The sequence below is a fragment of the Mastigoproctus giganteus genome, chromosome 14 (assembly GCF_048544385.1).
Source record: "Mastigoproctus giganteus isolate SK-2022 chromosome 14, ASM4854438v1, whole genome shotgun sequence".
NCBI lineage: Eukaryota > Metazoa > Arthropoda > Arachnida > Uropygi > Thelyphonidae > Mastigoproctus > Mastigoproctus giganteus.
This window is the reverse complement of record NC_143588.1, coordinates 114,417,587-114,439,962: the sequence shown is the minus strand read 5'-3', so window position 1 is coordinate 114,439,962 and position 22,376 is coordinate 114,417,587. Positions and strand designations below refer to the sequence as shown.

Genomic DNA, 22,376 nt, shown 5'->3' with positions numbered 1-22,376 from the left:
AACTCTCAGCTTTAACAACGTTATCTGGAGTTAATTCACTGCAGCTAATGTTTCTTTACCCTCTGGCTATTGACTAACGCCATGAACTACAGCTTCCTTGTGTCATAAAGTTTTCGAAATGCTAATTTTCAGAACTTTAGAAATTTGTCCTTCCACGCGTTATTGTAAACGCTACCTCCTCTAGTTCCGCGGACTGTGTTTGCTTGTTCGTGTGTCGCATGAAAATGGGCTCATACGAATCGGTTCAGAAGTCCGTGGATCATTTCCGAAGATAAATTAGCTTGTGCAGTGAAGTATCATTTTCCAAAAGGGGGAAACCGAGGGACGCAACTACGACGATGTCAGTAGAGCAGAGAATATATGATGGTCTTCGCCCATTCCGTTTGTCTTCAGTGGGTCAGTGCCCCGCCGTTAACATTGCAGCGATAACAGGCACATTGTTCGGCTGTTCAGAAAAGGATGGACTTGAATGGGATGTCAAGAATAATGCCTTTGAAATTAGCCGACTGAGATCCGCTTAACAGTTCCAAACGGCTCCATTCTTTCCTTTTGTTTCTGTCTCGCTCATATTTCACGTTAAACTAACGTGGTAGTGATCCCCGAAAGAAAATGGAGTGCTTGATTTGTTATTATTGGGATTTTATACTCTTCGCGCACGTATAATAGGCATTGAAACCACAAATGTATGACCACCATTTTTGGGTGGGTGGTTGTGAATTGTTATACTCGATGAACGTTGGACTGGATTTATTTTTAAACTAAGTAATCATGGTGTGGGAAACATTTCATGATATATTAGACTCGCGTTTGGTGTTAAAAAGTACTCACGTCTTGCCTGTTTAAATAGGGCCAATAATGAGAGAGTGGCCATACAAGTAAGAACCGCCATGTTTTTTTTTTTCAAATGTTTCTAATTATTTATTGCAGTCGATGGCAATTTAGTTTTAAAAAAAAATATATGTAAATTTTATAAGAATATATTTTTAACAAGTTTTCAAAAGGAAATTAAAAATACTGTACTTGGAATTTATTACAGGGTGTGATCGAAAAATTCAGGGACTGATGTCAGTGGCGGATCCAGAAAAAAAAAAAAAAAAAATGACAGGGGACCACCATTTTGTGGACTAAAATGGCGATCACGTTAGCATCAGTATTGCTAACTGTAGTCAGTTGAAAATAGCTGAGACACAATGCAAAAATAGATAAAATCGTATTTTAACATGAAATGAAAAAAAAAAAAATTTTTGTAGCTAAAGGGAATTTAAACGATTGGTGTATATTTTCCGAAAAACGACAAGGAAGGGGACACGTGCCTCGGGGCTCTTACTCTAAATCCACCACTGGATGCTGTTGACGCTATAGTAGGGTTTAGGAGCATCGGCGGCTAAGTTCATATTGCATGTATTCTGAGGCCGTTTTTCTGTCTTTGGACAAAAAACCATGCTACCTTCCCCCGAAACTGAATAACTTGGCCACGTTGTGAAAAAGGCCCATAAAAATTCCCCCCCCCGTCATTTACGGTATCAAACTCAGGTCTCCTCCACCGGGTGTGGGAAGGAGGGCGATCCTTCGCACTGTGCTGCCCAAGAGGGTTCGGGGGATTGACTTTGTATCTTTAAATTGCAGCGCCAGACCTGCTTGCGACTCGGTGAGTAATCTAGACATACACTCACTGATCAAAAAGTTAGAAACTATTTGCATTAACAGATAATTAAATGTAAGCTGTCAAATGGTATGATCAGAAGTCCCTTGGTATCAGATAGATAGTGTGCTTTCTTGGGGATTCTTAGTCTGTGCGACCATGGGAAAGAGAGGTACTCTTTTCGATTTTCGTAAAGGTCTTATTGTTGGAACACGTTTAGCTGGAGTCACAATTGAGAAAACAAAGGAAATCACTAGTATATGGAAAGCAACCATTTGAAAACTATATATAATGAATGGAAGATCAAAGGAGAATGCAGTTCCTAAATGGAAGAAGAAATAAATGCTTCAGAAAGTACTCCAAAAACAAGATCTCAGAAATTTAAAGCGAATTGTGCGGCGCAATAGAATCCCGTGTGCAGCAAACGACTAAAAAAAAAAAAAAAAAAAAAATGCAGTTTATGCAAAAAAGAAGACCCATTTTCAAGGGAACTAAGAAGCGGGAGTTGAAGAATGTAGGATTTGTTAGTACGAGGGATTTCTGAAAAGTAAGGTAACACATTTTTTTCCCCTTAATAATGGTGAAAGGGAAAGAGATGAAACGCGGTGGATAGATAGATCCGTTCACAGATAATGTTCAAAAAGACCGCCAGTGCAGTGTTGCGGTACTGTCGCCTCACAGCAGATTCCATTTGCAAAATGGCGGCTACCATGCGAGTGTGGTCTAAAACAGGTGTTCGTGAAGTTTTTGCAAGCAAAAGGGTCTTCACCAAGTGACATTCACCGTGAACTGGTTGCTGTGTATGGCGAAAAGCTGATGACAAAGAAGCAGGTGTGTTTTTGCTGCAATGAATTTAAAGCGGGCCGTGTTGATATTGAAGGTCAACATCGGGCGAGCAGACCTTCATCGAGCAAGACAAGACAACATTTCGCGCATTAAAGGTATCGTTCTTGAAAACCGGCGAATAAAACTGCGTGCAATTGCAAAAATAGTGAACGTGAGTAAGTCGACTGTTCACGAAATTGTTCACGATGTCCTTGGCTTTCGAAAGGTGTGCTACCGCCGTGTACCCCGACAATTGTCAGAGGAGGAAAACGCATGGGGATGTGTCTGGAGAACTTGTTAAGATACAGCGACGACGGAGAGGATTTTCCCGCTGGCATAGTCACAGCAGACTAAACGTGGGTTCATCACTTCACCCCGGAGAGCAAACAAGACTCCATGATCTGGAAACATCCACAACCTCCTGTGAGCAAAAAATTCAAAACTGTTCCCAGTGTCCAAAAAGTCATGGCCACAGTGTTCTTGGATCGCCAAGGCGTTCTGTTGGTGGATTTCTTGCCGAAGGGAGGAACAATCAATGCACAGCTTTACTGTGCAACGTTGGAAAAACTGAAAGCCAACATTCGACGCAAACGACCAGGACTCCTGACAAGCGGCGTGATTTTGCTGCACGACAACGCAACTCGTGAGTGGTTGCACCGTAATCGTTGGGAAACTGTGTCACATCCCCCCTACAGGCCAGACTTAGCGCCTTCAGACTTCCATTTGTTCGGCCCTCTGAAAAAACACCTTTCAGGAATGCATTTCACCACGGATGAGGAAGTTCATCAGGCGGTGCGATGTTGGTTACTGCGTGTGGGCACGGACTTCTTCACTACTGGTATTGATAAACTGATCCATCGTTGGGACAAGTGCATGAATAAAACTGGAGACTTTGTGGAGAAGTAGTGCATGTTCACTTATTTCTTGGTGTGTAATTTCAACTTCGTATTATTAAACATCATCGAGAGAAAAAAATGTATTACCTTGCTTTTCGAAAACCCCTCGTATCTATTTGAAAGCTATTTCTTTCTTTCTTTAAAAAATCGAAAAATTTGACTGAAATGGTGCCGTCGACTGGACTATGTGGAGTTTATTGAAATATATATTCTTCACATTGAAAATACACGGTATTATTTTAAAAGGCAAGTTGTACTATATATTTTGAAAAATAATATTTTATTTACTTTAAATTTCCAGAATATTTAATGTAATTATTTACTGCGTTATTGGTGAACTGTATTTTCAGTGAATTTTCCGGATATCATCACAATTGGTGTAATCACCAACCACCCAACACTGGATGGAATTCCGACATGAGTTCGAATCCCGTCGATGATGTGAGGACTTAAGTGTATTTTTCACAGTGGCTGAGTTAGTCATTCTCAACCGAAGGTAGCATGGTCTTTTTTTCCTGGAACTCAGGTTTTTCGTCCAGTAGAACAGCAAATCGAACACGTAATTTACAGACATGATATATGACCTAATATGGCATAAGTTGCTAATGCACCTAAAACTCTAACAACCAATGAACCAATCCTGGGAAAGTTATGTGAAGGCAAAGTTTGCTCTGCGGTGAGTAATAAGACGAATTACTCAGTTTAAATCTTGCTAGTGTCAAGAACACGTGAAAGGAAGTGTTCTGGTATTGCATACAGCGCATTTCACAGTACAAGACTTAAATGGGTGGCCTTCGTGTGTAGCATACCGTCTCCCACCCCTCAAACCGGGTAGCAAAGACGCTTGTTAATGACAGGAGGAATTTTTATGGGCCTTTTTCACAATGTGGCCGAGTTAGTCGATATCAGGTGAGGAGTGCGTGGTTTTCCCTCCCGGAAACTTGGGTGTTTTTGTCCAGCAAACAGAAAATCGACCTCAGAACGCGCGCAATTTACAGATAGTATATAGAGAGCAATATGGCCTTAGTCGCTTATGCTTCTAAAACCCTAACAACAACTTAAGTGTTTCCTTACAAAATATAGATGCAGCAATCTCTGACCCATGTTGACAATGAAAGGCAATTCGCCTTTTGTGATTCATTTCGTCACTAGAAAACAACGGAACAGTTATTCACCACATTCACGGAAGAAGCCTACTCCACCTTAGCGGTTACGTCCATATACAGAATGTGCACTTATGGCAGTTAAAACCCTATGCAGTCATGGACACGCTATATATCCTGTACAATGCAGGGTGTGGTGATAATGTCATCAGCAGAAATCGTCGTACCAGTTTTCCTAGATGACACAGTAATGCGGAACGTTACCTGGAACTCTTTCAAAGACCACTTTGTTCCATCTCTTCCAAGCATGGAAGTAAACATGGATGAAATTTTTTTTTCGAACAAGATGGCGTGAAACTACACATGCAGTTGTTGTTATTGGGTTTTACGAGCATCAGCAACTAAGACCATATTGTTCCGTGTATATTGTCTGCGAATTGCGTGTGTTCTGAGGTCTTTTTCTGTTTGTTGGACGAAAACCCCGAGTTTCCGGTAAAAAAAAACCATGCCACGCTTGCCTGAGACCGACTAACTCAGCTGCCTTGTGAAAAATACCCATAACAAGGATGGCGATCCCACCAACTGTGCTGCCTACGAGGCGGTGATTGTGGCTAACAAATAAATATCTGGTTATGTTCCAGGATGGACCCTATGTCAGAGGAGTTCAAGATGATTTGATGACCACTGTACATGCTGTATCGGAATGCCTGTGATTATTTCCTGTTGTAGGTAGTGTCTACACCAATGCCAGCGCAATACATCAAAAAATTCAAAACTGTTGCTCCTTGTGTCGATGAACCTCCACGCAGGAAAATGCACTTGTTGATTGCTGTGAGGTAGCTCACAGCAATTAACAAGTGCTGTGAGGTAGTCATTAATTGTATTTTCGTTTCCTCGTGATTCCTTTCTTCGCCTGCCAACCATATAGTGGCAAAGTCCACTGGGTGGTAAGGCAGACTGACACCTATTATATGTATACTGCCCTAGCATTGACATCCGGACACCCCTCCTTTGATAACTGGGCACATCCTGCTCAACCACCACATGTCAGACAACTATGACACTAGCAGGACGAAACATCAAAGAATACAGTAGACTTCAAAATCACCACCAAGGCCCAAAATGTTTCGTTTACAGACGTCCAGGGTCAGGACTATGCTGATCATGTTATTCGACAAACAGGGTGTTGATTCACAAGAAATTTATACCTGAAGGTGTTGAGAGTCAGTGCTGCATTCTACATACAATGCTTCAAAGACGCATATGTACTGAGACACATTTCCCTGGTGAGGCCGCAATTTTGAGAGAAGGCAACTGGTTCTTGTTATGCAACAATGCTCACCTATTCCACACTTGTGAAGATATTTCTGATAAAACATGACATTGTACAGATCAACAATCTCCACTCTACTCTGCCGATCTAGCAACCGAAGACTTCTTCCTCTTTCCCAAGGTGAAAACTGCTCTCAAAGGAAAGGGATTCCAGGACATTGAGAACATAAAGAAAAACGTAACTGTCGAACTGAACATCATCACTTTGGACGCCTTCGCTGGCTCTTTTCAGAAAATTTTACAACAGTGTATTGCACCAGTTCGGGAACTTAATTTCCACACTTCGTATTAATTTTTAAAAGTGCAAAAGTACATTTATAACCATCATGTACATAGATCAGTGCGTTTTTTTACTAAAGCCATGAGGTATTACTTCATTATGTCAATAAATTACACGCTTTCTAGAGGTTAGCATTTCTGTTTTATGGGATAAAGTCTCAAGTTTTTCATGGGAGATGAAAAACAAGAAAAACTTCTTGTCCGTCATCTACGGATTTGAACCGAGCCTTTTCCATAATTAGTTATTGGATTTTAGGAGCTTTAGTGACTAAGGTCATATGGCTCCGTATGTGGTCGATTTTCTGCTTAGTGGATGAAAAACCCGAGTTTCCGGGAGGAAAAAACCATGCAACCCTCGCCTGAGACCGACTAACTCAGATACGTTTTGAAAAAGGCCCATAAGAATTCCTATCGTCATCAACGGGACTCGAATCCAGGTCTTTTCTAGCCGGTGTGGGAAGGACGGCGATTTTACCAACTGTACCATCCACGAGGGGCCTATAATTAGTAATGCTCCCTAACATCAGTAAAGGAACTTCGATTTTAGATTTACATTACTAGCAAGGAAACTAACCTAAATTGAAGTTGCACTGTTATTTTGTTCCTCTGTAAAATGTTTCTAATATCCTTTTTTTGATACTTTTGACGACCTCCCAGTTGACTTAGGTAGTGTATAAAAGCAACGAATCATTTGTATTCAAGAGGGATCGTGTTTCTCAGAATTCCAATGAAATTCTGTTTTCTTTAACTACACTCAAGTGAATCTCAGCGGAAACTATTTCTTGAGTGAAACGAGAAAGGTTGGAGAGAAACCTTTATTCCCAGTAACGCCATCTGTTCTGTCTCCTAATATATTCGACCAAGAGGATTTAGTATGCACCAACATCGCATTCCACGTTGAAGAACGCTCGCTAGAAGGCACCTTATTTACATTCTTTTGTTCTCTGTGTACGTATACAGTAGACATTGACTGGGAAGGGTTATTTGAATTTTCAGTGCTGCCTTTGTTGAAGTGAATTGAGAAGCTTTGACGCAATTCTTTCCCCACTCCGCCCCTCACTGGTGGGTAATATCACTTCGGAAAAAATAAAATCCCTTCTGAAGACTGCTTTGCATTAAAGACCAGCAATTCTAGATTTGATAGAATAGCAATCAAAACATGAGAAACTAGAAATGGCTTCTTTTCCTCAGGCCCTTTTATCCATTTCATTGCTTTAGTAACTGCCAATCAAACAATGTCATTTTCTGTTTACCGGATGAAAAACATGGAATAAATAAAATTCTTTACGAAAACAAGTCTTTTAAATTTGGAAACACTGATAAGTAGCAAGGCAGTTTGTTTGCAGTACACTGGTGTTCAAAGAAAGTGCATCACCTAGGAATTTCACATTTCTAACCCTTTTTCGCGATGTTATGTTACATTAATAACTAGCACCACAAATAGAAATATGGACAAAATATATTTATTAACAGTTAAGGCAAAGCTAAGTAATATTTGACAGGTGCTCTCAAAATATTCCAAAATGAGCATTTGCAACCTTTATACAACAGTTTTGGTAAACACGACAATTATGGCTGAAATGTTATCAGAAGCCCTCAATTTGCTTCAGTTTATCATTTTAAATGGAAAACAAAATGAAAAGTTCACCAGGTGCAAACTAATATTTAGTTGAACTGCCTCTGGCCCTGATGACAGCAGCACACCGTCGAGGCATTGACAAGATCAATTTCTGAAGATAAACTGATAGTTCGTTTTTCCAAACACGAATTATGGCTTCCTGAAGTTCACGAAAGGTATTTGGTTTCTTTCTGGCAACTGCAGATTCCACACAATGCCAATAGTTCTCTATAGGATTCAGGTCCGGGCCGTTTCCTGGCCAGCTAAGAGTTCTAATGGGCTTCTTTTTAGGACGATGGGCTACCATTTTTGAAGAGGCGTCTTCTGATTGTTACTGCACTTGCTACCACTCCTGTATGTTCCTCCCATTCTCTTTTCTGCTCAGACGAAGAAGCTTTACGGTTTTTAAGGCATAAGCGCTTCAAAACGCCGTCCTGTTTCTCCCAGTAGAGACTCGTTTGCGTCCGGTTCCTTTTTTTTTTTCTATCAGCAGAACCAGTATTCTTGAGTTTGGAAAGAAATATCTATTCACTGTCGACTGATTACAAGACACTCTATAAGCAATATGACGGGAAGAACATCCTTCCTCACGTAAAGCAACAGTAGCACTCTTTCTTTGTGGCGTCAACTGCATGTAACTCGCCACAAAAAAGGAATGACTGCAACTCTTGCAGAGCGTGCTCATATAGCTGAAAGTAACAGCTGATGCAATATTACGTCATCACCTACGTGTGTCAATCTTATCTGATGCAATCTGTAAGGAATATTGCCATATACTTACGTTATTCGGACGACAATTGCTATTTTAAGGGGTGATGCACTTTCTTTGAACACCAGTGTATAATACCCAAAATTAACACCTGTAATTCTTGAAGTTTAGAAAATTATCACTTTTTCTTGCGTTAGAACAAATTTATTTTTTATTTCTAAGTATACTAAATATACACTCACTGGTCAACAAATTATAAACATTTATTCGATATTTATTAGAGCCTTTTTGCCCGAATTACTGCCTGTACACGTTGCTGGATTTCACAGGGTGTCTGAGGGAGTCCACCTTACCTCCAGATTTCTCTGTTTTTTTTGTCGAGTTTTTTTGGCACATCAGCTACCAATTCTATATTGCGCCATATATTGTTTGTAAATTGCTTGTGTTCTGTAATCGAGATCTGTTTTCTGGACGAAAAACTCGAGTTTCCGGGACAAAAAACCATGCTACCTTCACCTGAGACCGACTGACTCAGCCACATTGTGGAAAAGGCCCATAAAAATCCTTCACGTCATCGACAGGATGCGAACTCAAGTCTTTTCCACCCGGTGTGGGGTGGACAGCGTTTCTGCCATCCTTCGAGACCCAGATTTGGCCATTCTTCCATTAAGATACACTTCTGCCTGAAAGTTTGGGATCACAGCGTATGAAAACAGTTTTCTTTAATTTTTTTGAAATTAGCTATGACAATGTAAAGTTTATTATAAAAAAGAACACACTACCATGATCAACAAAAAATTATTAATATTAACTATACTGATTTTTCATCAATATATCCTCGAAATTTTATCACTGCCTTTCGCAGACGTGGCATTCTGGCGAATAATTTTATAATAGTGTCTTGATTCCAAGCGATCTGAAAGATTTTCCATAAATTTTGTGAAGATGGGGAGACTTTAGGGATCTGCGCGGTAGCACAGTGATATCGTCACAGTCCTCCTCACACCGGGTGGAAAAGGCCCGGGTTCGAATCCCGTCGATGATGGGTTTTAGGTTTTTTCCACTCCGTGGCCCAGTTAGTCGGTCTCAGGCATAGCTAGCAAGGTTTATCGTCCAACAAAATAGACAAATCGACCATAGAACTCATGCAATTTAAGGACATAATACACAGTGCACTGCAGATGAATTTAATTATTCGGGTGACCAAAAAATAATAGTTTGGGGGGTTTTTTGACGGTCTAGATGATCCCATGAAAGCTCTGTTAGGTTTAAATGACGCGATTGGGATGGCCACACCATAATTTGCAATACCCCTCCTGTTTTTTGTTGCTGGAAAGTGGACAACAAGACAATGACCCGAAGCACAGCTTACAGCTGTGCTTCGGGTCATTGTCTTGTAATATAAAATTTCTTCCACAAAGTCGAAATCTAGAATATATTGCATTATGTTCAAAGATATTTTTATAGCCTTTTATGTCATCCACTCCAGAAAAATAGAAGCAATCCCAGATCATGATGGAAACCACAACCGTTCTTGACTGTTGGTATTGAACAATGCGGAACCAAGTTTTCTTCAGTCTCACCTACGCTAGGATCTAAAAATGTCAAATTTGGATTCATCCGTCTACAGTACATTTTTCTACTCTTCATTTGTCCAATGCTGATGGTTCTTAGCCCAAGCGAACTGTTTCTTTTTTTTTCTTTTGGTAATTTCAATATATTTTTTGCTGTAAATTTTTCAATTCTTAATAAAAAATCTTTGAAGTGTGTTGTATTTTATTTCAAACCTAACATTGTCATACGCTGTGATTCCAAACTTTTGGGCGGAACTTTACGTTTTTATTTATACCTTTCGATGCAATATTACCAATGCAAAACAAGTATCATCTTGTCTTCCCAACCTTCAGTCCATACATGATCAGATTTCCGGTTTTTTATTTCTTAAATGAATTGATTCTGTCATTAAAAGAAGTGAAAAATAAATAATCAATTATCTTGTCCATTAATTTCTAATTGATTAACTAATAATATACAAAAGTAATTGTTTTCGTTCCACTGCCAATCGTAGTGAACTGCACGCGCTTTCCTAATGTAGTTTACTTGTTTTTTCTTGGATGTTAATAACAATTGAAATATAACACGTATTTAAAGTTTCTGCCATGATTAATATGATAAGAAAATAGTAATAATTTGATTTTTGTATTTAATAAACTGATAACAGAATAACGATCAAAAAGCAACGATTTTTATGCGCGAACCGATAATTTTTTGTTTCTGCGCATCCGCCATATTGCTCATTCATTTCTACAATGCTTCTGCAATTCAAATATACAGAGCTTCAGCATAATATATCTGATTTTGCCATCCAAGTTAATATATTTTACAGCATCGCGCTCAAAAACGACCACCAGAGGACCAGAGGTGAGGGACCAAATAAAACAGCTTAATTCTACAATGGGAAGATCTAAAAAGATGTAAATTGTTCTGTATAATGATGATGAGCCCAGAAATATAGTATCCATCAAAAAGCAAAGGCTTAATTACCGCGAGCAGTGACATGATGTGAAATGAATCCTTTATTGAATGTTTCTGTCTTTACAAATACTGTGCAGAAGAAAACATAGCAATAGTACCCGTCACAACTCGAATAGTCGTGGCCAGAAGTTAGAGTATAAAAGAACAGAAGAAGAAAGGAAAGAACTGCAGTATAAAAGAACCAAATATTAAAATTTCGTGAAAATGTATTCGCTGGCAATCGAGTTGTTACATGCGGACGGACAGACATAGTGAAGACAGTAGGCGCTTTACGCATATATGCTAACACGCCTAAAAGAAAGTGTTATCAAGGGTGGGTTTTGGCGATGAAATATTATAAGGCCGATTTTTTTCTCTCCCTTAAATTCCGCTTCCATATATAAATGGTTGGGGGGTTCCACCGATTATTACAAAATTGTTAATTCTTTCAATCATAAGCGAAACAGGATGTCCCCTTACTAATTTCGTTTCTCTCTTTTTTCCTTAAAAAAATTTTAAATTACTTTGCCCGGAGGGCCTGGAAAGCAATTGTTCACATCCCCTAAAGCTCTGAGATAACCGGGGTTACCAATCACTCCATGTATGCGATAATCCTTTCCTCTACTGCCTCGAAGTCTCCCACACTGCAGGAATGTATTCAGTTTTCCATATGCCTTTACCATCCGCTCCCATAGGTTGATGATGAGACGTTTCTGGTCATGGCCGGCGCTTCTCCTTCGTGGGATTTACACCATCCCACTGTTCATATATCAGCTGACTCATAACCTAATCCCCTACGACAGGGGTGACTTATTTCTTGGGGGTGGGGAGGGGTTAGGTAGGGGAAACGGTCGTTGGCAGTGGTACTTTGCTCATTCCCTGTGCACTATTGATTTGTCGCCGGTCACCAGAAGCAAAGCAAGCCAAGGGAGTTCGAAGTTCGAAAGCGCTCCTTTATAAGCGAGGGATGGTAATCCCTGCAGACGCGAGGCTCGTCGAATGTACGGTTTAAAGCAGTGACCGTTATTAAAATGTCATTAGAATTCACCACCGGGGTGTTATAGATCACACGGACGGTAGCAGATTGGAATTGGTTGCACCGTGTAGATATAATTACTCGACTGGCTGATGATAGTCGCTCACCAAGTAGGATATAAAAACAGGGCCTTATTCGTATAGGGATAATTTGTCACTTAAAAAAAAAAGAGAGGGGGGGTGGAAGAGTTAAATATTTCCTTGCCGAAGCTGATGATCTCTTCTGGCGTTGAAACCATTAGAATGAGCCCGGAGGGTCGTTTAGATATTAGGTGATAACTCTCTGGATAGATTGTACAGGAATAGCAATTTTATGAAGTTGTCACCATCATTTCATCTTGCAAACAGTTAGCTGACATTCCGATGGAGATACGAATCGTATTCCGCATAATGATCCTCAGAATTTTTATTTTTGTTTAGTTCATTTTTATGGCCGAGACTAATGTCTTATGAAGTTGTCTACAACGGCTTGATTTAAAACACTTAAATTTATTCCCATTGCGCGGGATGTGGGTAGAATCTGCAATAAGTACACTGTTTGACAAAATTAACAGAACTTGTAGAAACGTGGTGTACCTGATGGTGTAGTACTGTTCCTCGTTTTAGCCTATAAACAAATTCTAGACGTTATTTCATTTGGAGACAACGAGGAACAGTAAAGTATGTTAGTTGTCTGATGGCACCGTTGTGTTCTGTTGCTTCTCTGACCATTTAGCCGTTGGGCCCATGCCCTGACACCTATTTCCGAGGATTTTAGTGGCAAGACCTATATATAAAAGACAACGAGGAATGCGGTACCATCTCTCCAACATCAGAGGGACGGAATAATGATCCACGATCGCCCCCCGTCATGTTTTTGATAGGGTGTACCGAGAATAGATTCTCGAACCCAATGTGCGACTTTTTAGAGTGCGGTTGGTCCAGACTTTCTTTTCATGCACAACAACTTCACTGCACATAGAACTAAAGTGATGGAGGAATATCTTGAAACTGAAGATATCTGACGACTGCCGTGGGATCACACACTGAAATTCGATAGAACATGTGTGGGACGTCCTTGGGCGTTGCATTTCATTGGAAGAATGGGATTTGTTGCCACAGAATCTTATGGACACTCGTATATCGAGCATGGTTCACTGTTGTCAGGCCTGTTTAGCTGTTGAAGGGGGATTACACGCCGTACTGATGTCATGGGAACATATTTTCGAGCATCTGGAATCGACTTCTGTTATGTGACCTTTTGGATAATTCTTATACAGCCCCTACAAATATCCCTTGTACCTGTCCGAAGTTTCTCGCTGTCTCCTCATTTCGTCGTTATTCTATGGTACACCACTATACAAATTTTGTCCCGCTTCATCGCAAGCTGTACGAGTTTACACCACGTTTTCTGTGTTCTGTTAGTTTTGTCGAGCAATGTAGAATAAAATGTAGATAACAGTGTAAATAAAACCTCTTGCAAAAGGAATCAGGTCAACAGCTTGTTCAGCCTTTCAGTTATTCATGTTCAAAGAACACCACAGAAAGATGGGCACAAGCAAATTGTATTCATGATAACTATCCAAAGCTTACGAATTGAAATGGACGACTTCGTTACTGTCTACACTAAGATACTAAAAGTTTGGGACACTACGAACAGTTTACCAATCAGGTGTTAATATCTTATACGGCTTCTTTCCCCGTCCCCTTCTAATATAGGAAGTGTGGCGGAGGATGATATATTGGTTAAGAGTGATTCGTCCAGGTCGAAATGATGACTATCATTTTTTCTATGATTTTTCTGCAACTGGTTCGTTGGAACCTGTTGATAAGAAATCGTAGATTCGGGGAACCAATTTATTTATCTGTTGTGTCTTATATCGGGTGGCACTTGAATGTTAGTTCAACTCCGCCGTGGTACACTGTTGGTACAGAATTCTGTAAAATGGCTAAAAATGAGTGTAGTGTAAGTTATTGTTTGTGCACTGTGTACCTTGTAGTAATGTATAGTTGTTTTTTTGCCACTTTTCTTTGAGGAAGTCGCGATCATCAGGAAGACTGCTTCCTAGTACCATCGATCACACGAGGAGGTGGGTAACAACTACATGGTCTGTCTTTAGTGGACTAAATCCCGCATGCATAGGGAATAGTGGCCCTATGAGTGCCGACTAACTCAGTTACAACATGGCTGAGTTAGTCTGTCTCAGACTTTGGTAGAATGGTTTTTCTTCCTGGAAACTCGAGTTTTTCATCCAACAAATCGACCACAGAACACGCGAAATTCACAGACATAATATCTACCTAAAACCCTATAACAACAAGAAAAACCTTGGACCATTATCAAGAATGTCACACAGCCCTCGTGTGTAGCACAGTTGGTGATAGAATTGCTACACACCGGCTGGAAAAGACGAGTCCGAGTGCTGTTGATGACGTGAGGAATTTTAATGGGCCTTTTCACAACGTAGAGTTGAATTGAGTCAGGTAGAATTGAATTCCGAATTGATTCAGGCGAGGGTAACAGAAAATCCCCACAGAACACATCAATTTACAGACAAAATGCCCTTAGTTGTTGATGCTCCCGAAACCCTACAACAGCAACAACAGATTTTAAAAGGAATGATTGAAAACTGCTTAATTTTTCCCAACTATCTATTGGTATCACCCCCGGCTGTCACAGTGTAACTGTTCCTGTCCTGATTCGGGGCTGATTTATTTCGCCATCAAATACCGTACAAACTGGTATCTCATGTTAGGAAATTATGCCGTCTGTCTTTTCTGTGTCCAAAATATTTCTCTTCTTTCTTTTGTCACGGCCATTTTTATTGTACCTAAAATTTACTGCGTTCCTTCTTGGCACACACCCGGTAGGTTCCTTTTGTGTTAATTTCTAATCATGAACGTTTAAAAATACGAGCTTTAACCTCAAAAGAGGCATAGGAAGTTCTTTGGGAACCAAAACTACTTTATGACTTCTAATAGAAAAACCTGGGACAGCTGCTTGAATGGCTTCGTTGGTGACGTTAATCGGGACATTTGTCAAACTAGTCACGTCATGGACCACCGTACCTAGTTCCATTAAACCTATTTGGTTGTAGGAAATAAATTTTTCGAATTCATTTCTGTCTTAGCAGTCTAACAATGAATAATTAGATCGTTCAAGTTTTCTTGGAAATCACTTAATTTGAAAACTTTTTTTTTGTAGTTGAAAAAATAGCGTTTTTTGGAAAAAAATTTTCTACGCTGCATGCTGTAGATGAAATACTGTTACTAAATGCATACTGTTGACTTGTTTGAATCTTCCAAGTCAACAGTGTCCTCGAGGGTAGCACAGTTGGTAGAATCGCTGTCCTCTCACACCTGTGGATTTGGGAGACAGGTCTTCTCCCATCCACACCGGGTGGATTGGAGAAGAACTGAGTTCGAGTCCAGTCGATGACGTGAGAAATTTTAATGGGCCTTTTTCACAACGTAGCTGAGTTAGTCGGTTTCAGACGAGGGTAACATGGTTTTTTCTCCCGGAAACTCGGGTTTTTTGTCCAGCAAACAGAAAATCGACCTCAGAACATACACAATTTACAGACAATGTACACGGAGCAATATGGCCTTAGTCGCTGATGCTCCTAAATCCCAACAACAACATTTGATATTCCTTACCTTGTAAATTCGCTCAGTCTGCACTTATAAGTACCCATTAGGTGATGAGAATTTTTTTCAATCTTGTTTATAAATAATACGTCGATCAGTTTATCTTCATTGAAGTGCATTACGCTGTACAAAGCACGATTTGCCGTTTCTGCCATGTTGTGTTCAGCTTTTTTGTTGTTAGGCAACCGAAAATAGAAACACGAGTTCCTTTGCTGGGTTTAACCGCTGTGTAACAAGACTTTGTGGTTCCTTGTGTCTCGTTTTTTCTGCCATTAGGTTGTCACGAGATGACTATTAAAAGTGCCAGTCTTCTTTCTTGGGAGTATTTAGTGTAGGATTTAGTGTCGTGCTACAGGTGAGTCACACCACCCAGATGACGGCTATAGTCGACAGTCTGCTGACAACAGCGCCAGCTGGTTATGGGTTATTTATAGCGAACTGGAGGATGGACCCATCTCCACATAGGTAAACTGGGTACTTATGATAAAGTAGCTTCGCTCTTCGCCTAGTAAAGCTTTAATGTTCTCGCGGGGAAGTGTTATAGACTAGAGCTAATGTGCCAACGTTTATTGCTGTGTGTTCAAGTAAACACAGAGTGGAATTTAAACTCCTCCAGTGTCATTTCTGGTATTTTGTGCCACCTTCCTTGTGGGTTTTCGACGTATCAGAAATATCTTTTAGATATTATGTACAGTAAACCCTGGCTAATCCGGTTACAGTTAATCCAGATCGAAATATGAAAAATTCTGTTCACAGTTGAGTACTTTGAAAGACACACGAGATTTAGGAAGGCAGATGAGTCACTCTGACTGCGCGTTGATTGATGCGCAAAACAGCAAGAAGTTTTTAGCACTTCTTTGTGCCAATGCAGATGGGACTCATTGGCTAAAGTGGTCGGCAAGGCTAAGAACCCAGTAGGCAATATGCGCATACAGTCTTTTAATGCCCCTGTCATTAAAAGACTGTATGCATATATTGCCTGTTGCCTACTAAAACCCACAAATGCTTGATTCATACAAGAAATTACAAAGAATTGGTTCCATAATTACGTCGTACCCGAAGTCAAGAGGTACTAGAAAGAAGTGTTGAAATATTCAGATTACCAGATAAAAGCACTTCTAATCCTTGACAATGCTCCCGCATATCCAGATATTGAAAATATGTCCAGTAAGGATGGTAAAATAAAATAAAGTGCTTGGCTTTGCTGCCATACACAACTTGATACAGTCCATGGACCAAGGCAACACTATGGCCTGCAAGAGGCTCTATAAATGCAAATTTCTTGATGAGGTAATGGTGGTATTGGAAGACAGAATGGATAAAGATAACGACACAAGAGGAAGAAGACCTCCGGAAAATATTAAATCATACAATATCAAGTCTGCTATCTTCAACTAGGTCAATGCATGGAGGGACCCTATAAAGGAAACTTTAGTGAACTGCTGGTTAAAAAAAAAAAAAAAAAAAACGCTTGCAAAATACAGATGGTGATACTGACTTTAAGTGATTACAGCTAGAGGACTTCTAGACTGTGTTGAGGGCAGATGTAGAGACTAAAGTAACGCAAGAAAATATCCAAGCTTGGCCTGCACTAGAAGAAGAGGATCCTGGATTTCAGCTTCTGACAACGGAAGAAATTGCTCTAGATGTTATTAAGGATTCTGCTGTGGAAGAAGAATCAGATAATGAACTAGATGAACTACAAAAATCTACAATTAAGAAGAAACTTCTTAGCTCCGTAAGAGATGGATTGGATGCAGTAATCAATGATGTGGACTCTTCAACAAATCAAAAATGACAGTGGGTATTATGAACACCTAAAAACTGTGAGGGAGATCCTAATTAAAGAACAGCAGCAGAGGTCTGTCTGCTCAGACAAAACGTGATAGTTTCTTCAAACCTGCATTATTAGGTTCAAAAACAAGTACAACTTCTAAGTCTTCTATTGATGGAGAAATGTATTGTCTTTTTAGTTTTTAAAACGAAGGCTCTACAGTGATATTTTTTCTTTATTTTCATCAGCGCTACCTATATCATTAAATTTTTTCTAAGTTTTTTCGTCTTTTACTTCACTAATCCGGATTATCGCTTAATCTGGATGACACTCCCCCCCAATTATTGGACTAGCGAGGGTTTACTGTTCGTGCTAAATAAACGTGCAGTGTGTCTTTAGCTACTTCACATTGTCGTTCCACTACTATATGCAGAATGAATACCAACTCTGGAAGTCGTTAAATTTCACAGTGCCACGGATCCATCTAGTAGGATTGATGGTTTATTTATTTATACAAAAACTAAATATTTTGCTACCATTTGGGATATAAAGCAAAAGCTTCTGAAATCAGCAACCAAGGACTTTAAAATCCTCTGTACGACTTTTGCTGACAAACTAGGAAGAGCCTCACTGGCGCTTATTAGCTATCGCTTAGTAGCCACCATTTGCCTTGAGCCAGATGGTGGCTTCTAAATCCGATGTCGTTGCTGTAAAATTCTGTTCTTTAAGAAATCCAACAATTATAAGTAGTAAATATAAAAATACTACATTCATCAACGCATTGTTTTCAAGAAAATCATTGATATTTCCAATAGACTTGGCATTGAACCAAGCAAGATATACTCGGAAAAGACAATTTAGTAATACAGTAGTATTAAAGAATCATTGCCGTCCTCCCCAAACCGGGTGGAAAAAACCCGAGTTCGAGTCCCGTCGATGATGTGAGAAATTTTAATGGGCCTTTTTCACAATGTGGCTGAGTTAGTCGGTCTCTGGCGAGGGTAGCATGGTTTTCCTCCCGCAAACTCGGGTATTTCGTCCAGCAAACAGAAAATCGACCTCAGAACAGATGGAATTTACAGACAATATACACGGAGCAATATGGCCTTAGTTGTGATGCTCCTAAAATTCTACTATAATAACATTCTCATCTTTGAGAAATAAAATAAATAAAAATACGATTGCTCATTGTAACAGAGTTGTCGATACAGGCGTACTCTTAATAATGGACGTTTACCGTATTTGGCATCTACGTAAACTATGCCTATTAACGATTGGCTTTTTCTGAGTTTGTTTTTTTTTTTTTGTTTTTTTTTGCATCAAGTCATGTCTGTAAATTAAACAGTTTATGGCCCGTTTGTCTGTTTTGCTGGATGAAAAGCTTTAGCTTTCCTCGTGGAAGGAAGTATGCCACCCTCCTTCGAAAGAGACTAACTCATCAATAGCATGAACAAAGCCCGTCAAATTCCTCCCATCATAACCACTGTGTTAGCCATGAAGCCAACCCAAAAGAACGTTTAGTCAACTAACTTGGGTTAGTTGACAGGCAGTGTTAATGACAGTTTGCTACTACAACAGGATCTAGATAATTTGGGCAGATGGACTAAGAAGTGGCAACTGAAGTTTAACCTTGACAAATGCAAAGTACTGCATATGGGTAGAAGTAACTTGAGAGAAAAGTACCAACTGTGTGGTACTACACTTAAGGTAGTAGAAAATGAAAAAGACCTGGGAGTAATTGTGCAGTCAGATATGAAGTTTTCTGAGCAATGCAGACAGGCTGCCAGGGCAGGTCATGGGGTTTTGTCAATGATATATAGGAATTTTGCTGGCAGGGAAAAGGAGGTGATTGTCCCTCGGTATAACGCAGTGGTCAGGTCAGGCCACGCCTTGAGTACTGCGTACAGGTCTGGAGGCCTCATTTTAGGAAGGATGTCGATTTGATTGAGCGTGTACAGAGAAGGGCAACAAGATTGTTGAGGTGAATGAAGGGATCCTCTTACCAAGAGAGGCTAAAATTCTGCAAATTGCAGTGGCTGGAGACTAGGCACCTGCGCGGTGATCTGATTGAGGTGTATAAGGCCTTGAATGGGTTGAGCACGCTGAATTCTGATGGGATCTTTCCACTTGTTCAGATTACGAACCTAAGGGGGCATAAATTCAAATTAAGAAAAGACAGATGTAGAATAGATGTGCGGAAATTTGCCTTTAGCTAGCGGGTGGTTAATTGCTGGAACAAACTTCCATCTGTCGTTGTGGAAGTTGATAGGTTGAATAAATTTAAGGAGGAACTGGACAGGCATTTTGAGGGAATAGTGTGATTTTTTTTTTTTTTTTTTTTTTGGCTGATGCTGCATAAGCTCATACACTTGCTTTCTTGCATCACATGCCACTACTACTACCACCCATATTGCTGCGTGTATATTGTCTGTAAATTGCATGTGTTCTGTGGTCGATTGTCTGTTTGCTGGACGAAAAACCCGCGTTTCCGGGAGAAAAAACCATGCACCCTCGCTTGAGACCAACTAACTCATCCACTTTGTGAAAAAGGCTCATAAAAATTCCTCTTGTCACAGACTGGACTCGAACTGAGGTCTTTTCCACCCGGTGTTGGGAGGACGGTGATCCTACCAACTGTGATACCCACGAGGACGTGTAGTGCTGTAGCCAGTGATTTCCTGGTAAACATTAGTACCTGTACTGCAAGTGTAGGAACATCTGTATGCCACAGATTATCTGAAAATTCTTTCCGATGCACCAGAAAGTGGAATGTGTGTCCATCTGCGAATGGGTTCTGTCAACAGAATAATACGCCATGTCACAGGGCCATTATTGTGACATAGTTCAATGGAAAATGTGAGTGAATTCAGTCTATTACGGTAGCTTCAGCAGACCTCAATCCAATGAATAATTGAGAGACAAAATTGGACGAGATTCTTTTAAGTAAAATCTGCAACCATCTGCTTTGCAACAACTTTGAGGAGAAATTGAACGAACACGTACCTCCATCCCTTGTACAAACACTCAGCCGACCGGGCTAGCCGAGTGGGTAAAGCACCTACCCGGCAACCCAAAGGTCGCGGGTTCGATTCCCGCCTCGGGCTTGGATCAAAGTACTGCAAAAACCTTGGGAGGTGCAATATGGCCACAGAAGCCGATGCGCCAACAACTACCAAATCAAAAAAACAAAAAAAAAAAACAAACACTCTTTCGAAATCTCATACGAGTCCCTGCTACGACAAATCCGGCTGCTTTGAAGGCTAAATGGGTGACTGTTTGCTATTAGACAGGAGTATCTTATAAAGTGGCCAATCAGTGTATACAACAAGTAAAATATTTAGCATTTTGATCCTTCATGACCGTAAGGCCAGGGAATGTTACAGAAATTGATACTGATGGTTAATAGGGCGGTGTTCAACGTCAATGTAGAAGAGTTTACGTCGCGAGTGTAAAAATACCAAAATATAAACATAATACAAATAGGAATGGACGTAAAATAGAAAAAAATGATACATTTCATTTCGTCCATTAAGGGTTTTATCTTAATGAACGAAAACCATAAGTTTCGGGGTGGTAAAAGACATACACCCCTAACGTGAGACTGACCAGGGGCTAATAAAAGGAAGATTAATAAATATGTTATATACGTACAGGAATTAACATTATGCAGCTTATTGCTAGAGTAGTAAGTACTAGACTAATCCTAAACACTTGTGATCCAGTGATTTTGTTCAAAATATACAGTTTAATAATTATGCTTTCTGATGAGGTCGCAACCGACAAAAACAGCTGTCATAGCTCTTCAGTTGACAGAAGCATAAATTATTGTAATGTTTGTGTTTTTCTAAGATCGGCACTTTAATTATGTCAAGTAATTAAAATATTTGTCAAAGGCGAATCTGTAAAGAGGGGAAGAGCACGAAATGTTCTTGAAATTGAGACAATTTTCCTGTGAAATCTCATTATATTTTCCCTTTTAATGTAAAAGATAATGTGACAAGTCGTTATTGGAAAGGGAGTGAAAAGTAACGCTGCTTTTGTGTGTTTAAGAGGTGTATAACAAGCTGGATCCAGATTTAATTTACTGGTAGCAATGCATATAAGAAATGTCAGAAATGCAGGTCTGCACTAATACCACCTAAATTACAGGCGGTGGTTATATTCGATGACGCACTGAAACTTGATAGTACACTCCTCGACAGAATTAACAGAACACGTAGAAAGGGTGGTGTAATTCGTGCAACTTGCGATGAAGCTGAAAAAAATTTGGTATGATGGTGTACCATAAAATAACGAAATGAGGAGACAGTGAGAAACTTCTCACAGCCATAAGGGACATTTATAGGGGTTGTATAAGAATTACCAAAAAGGTCACATTACAGAGGTCGATATAAGATGCTCGAAAATATGGTCACATGACAGTATGGCTTATGATCTCCCTCCTCCCCAATGGCTAAACAGGACTGAAAGCAGTCTCATGCTCGATATTAGGGTGTCTATATGATTCTCCGACAACAAATCACATTCTTCCACCAACGCAGACCTTAGCTAACCAAGTGACCGAGGAGCTGACTGTTGGCGTGTAATGCGCCCTACGCATGTTCGATTGTGCTGGCCATGGCAGTCATTGGATATCTTCAGTGTCAAGATATTCTCCACCACTTGAGCTCTGTGTGCAGTGGTTTTGTCGTGCATGAAAAGAAAATCTGGGCCAAACCCACCCCTAGAAAGTCGCACACAGGGTTCGAAGATCTGTTCTCAGTACCTCAGCGCGGTTACGGTACCCCCTATTAAAAACATGAAGGCGGTTGTGGCCGTTTATCATTATTCCATTCCGAAGAGAACACCGCCTCCACCATAAGTGTCCCTTTCTCTGAAGTTGGAGGGATGGTACTGCATTCCTCCTTGTCTCTAAATGAAATAACGTCTAGAATCTGGCTGTAGTCTAAAAATGGACTCATGATAGAATGGAACTGTACCCCAGGGCTGCAAGTCACATGCTTTCGACAGTGCCATGAGCAT

General features: G+C 40.1%; 1 protein-coding gene across 1 annotated transcript in view; it reads left to right on the top strand.

Annotated features, from left to right (window-relative positions):
• LOC150075586 (rho GTPase-activating protein 39-like) overlaps positions 1-22,376 on the top strand; it is a 210,758-nt gene that overhangs the window by 64,577 nt on the left and 123,805 nt on the right. The window lies entirely within an intron of this gene.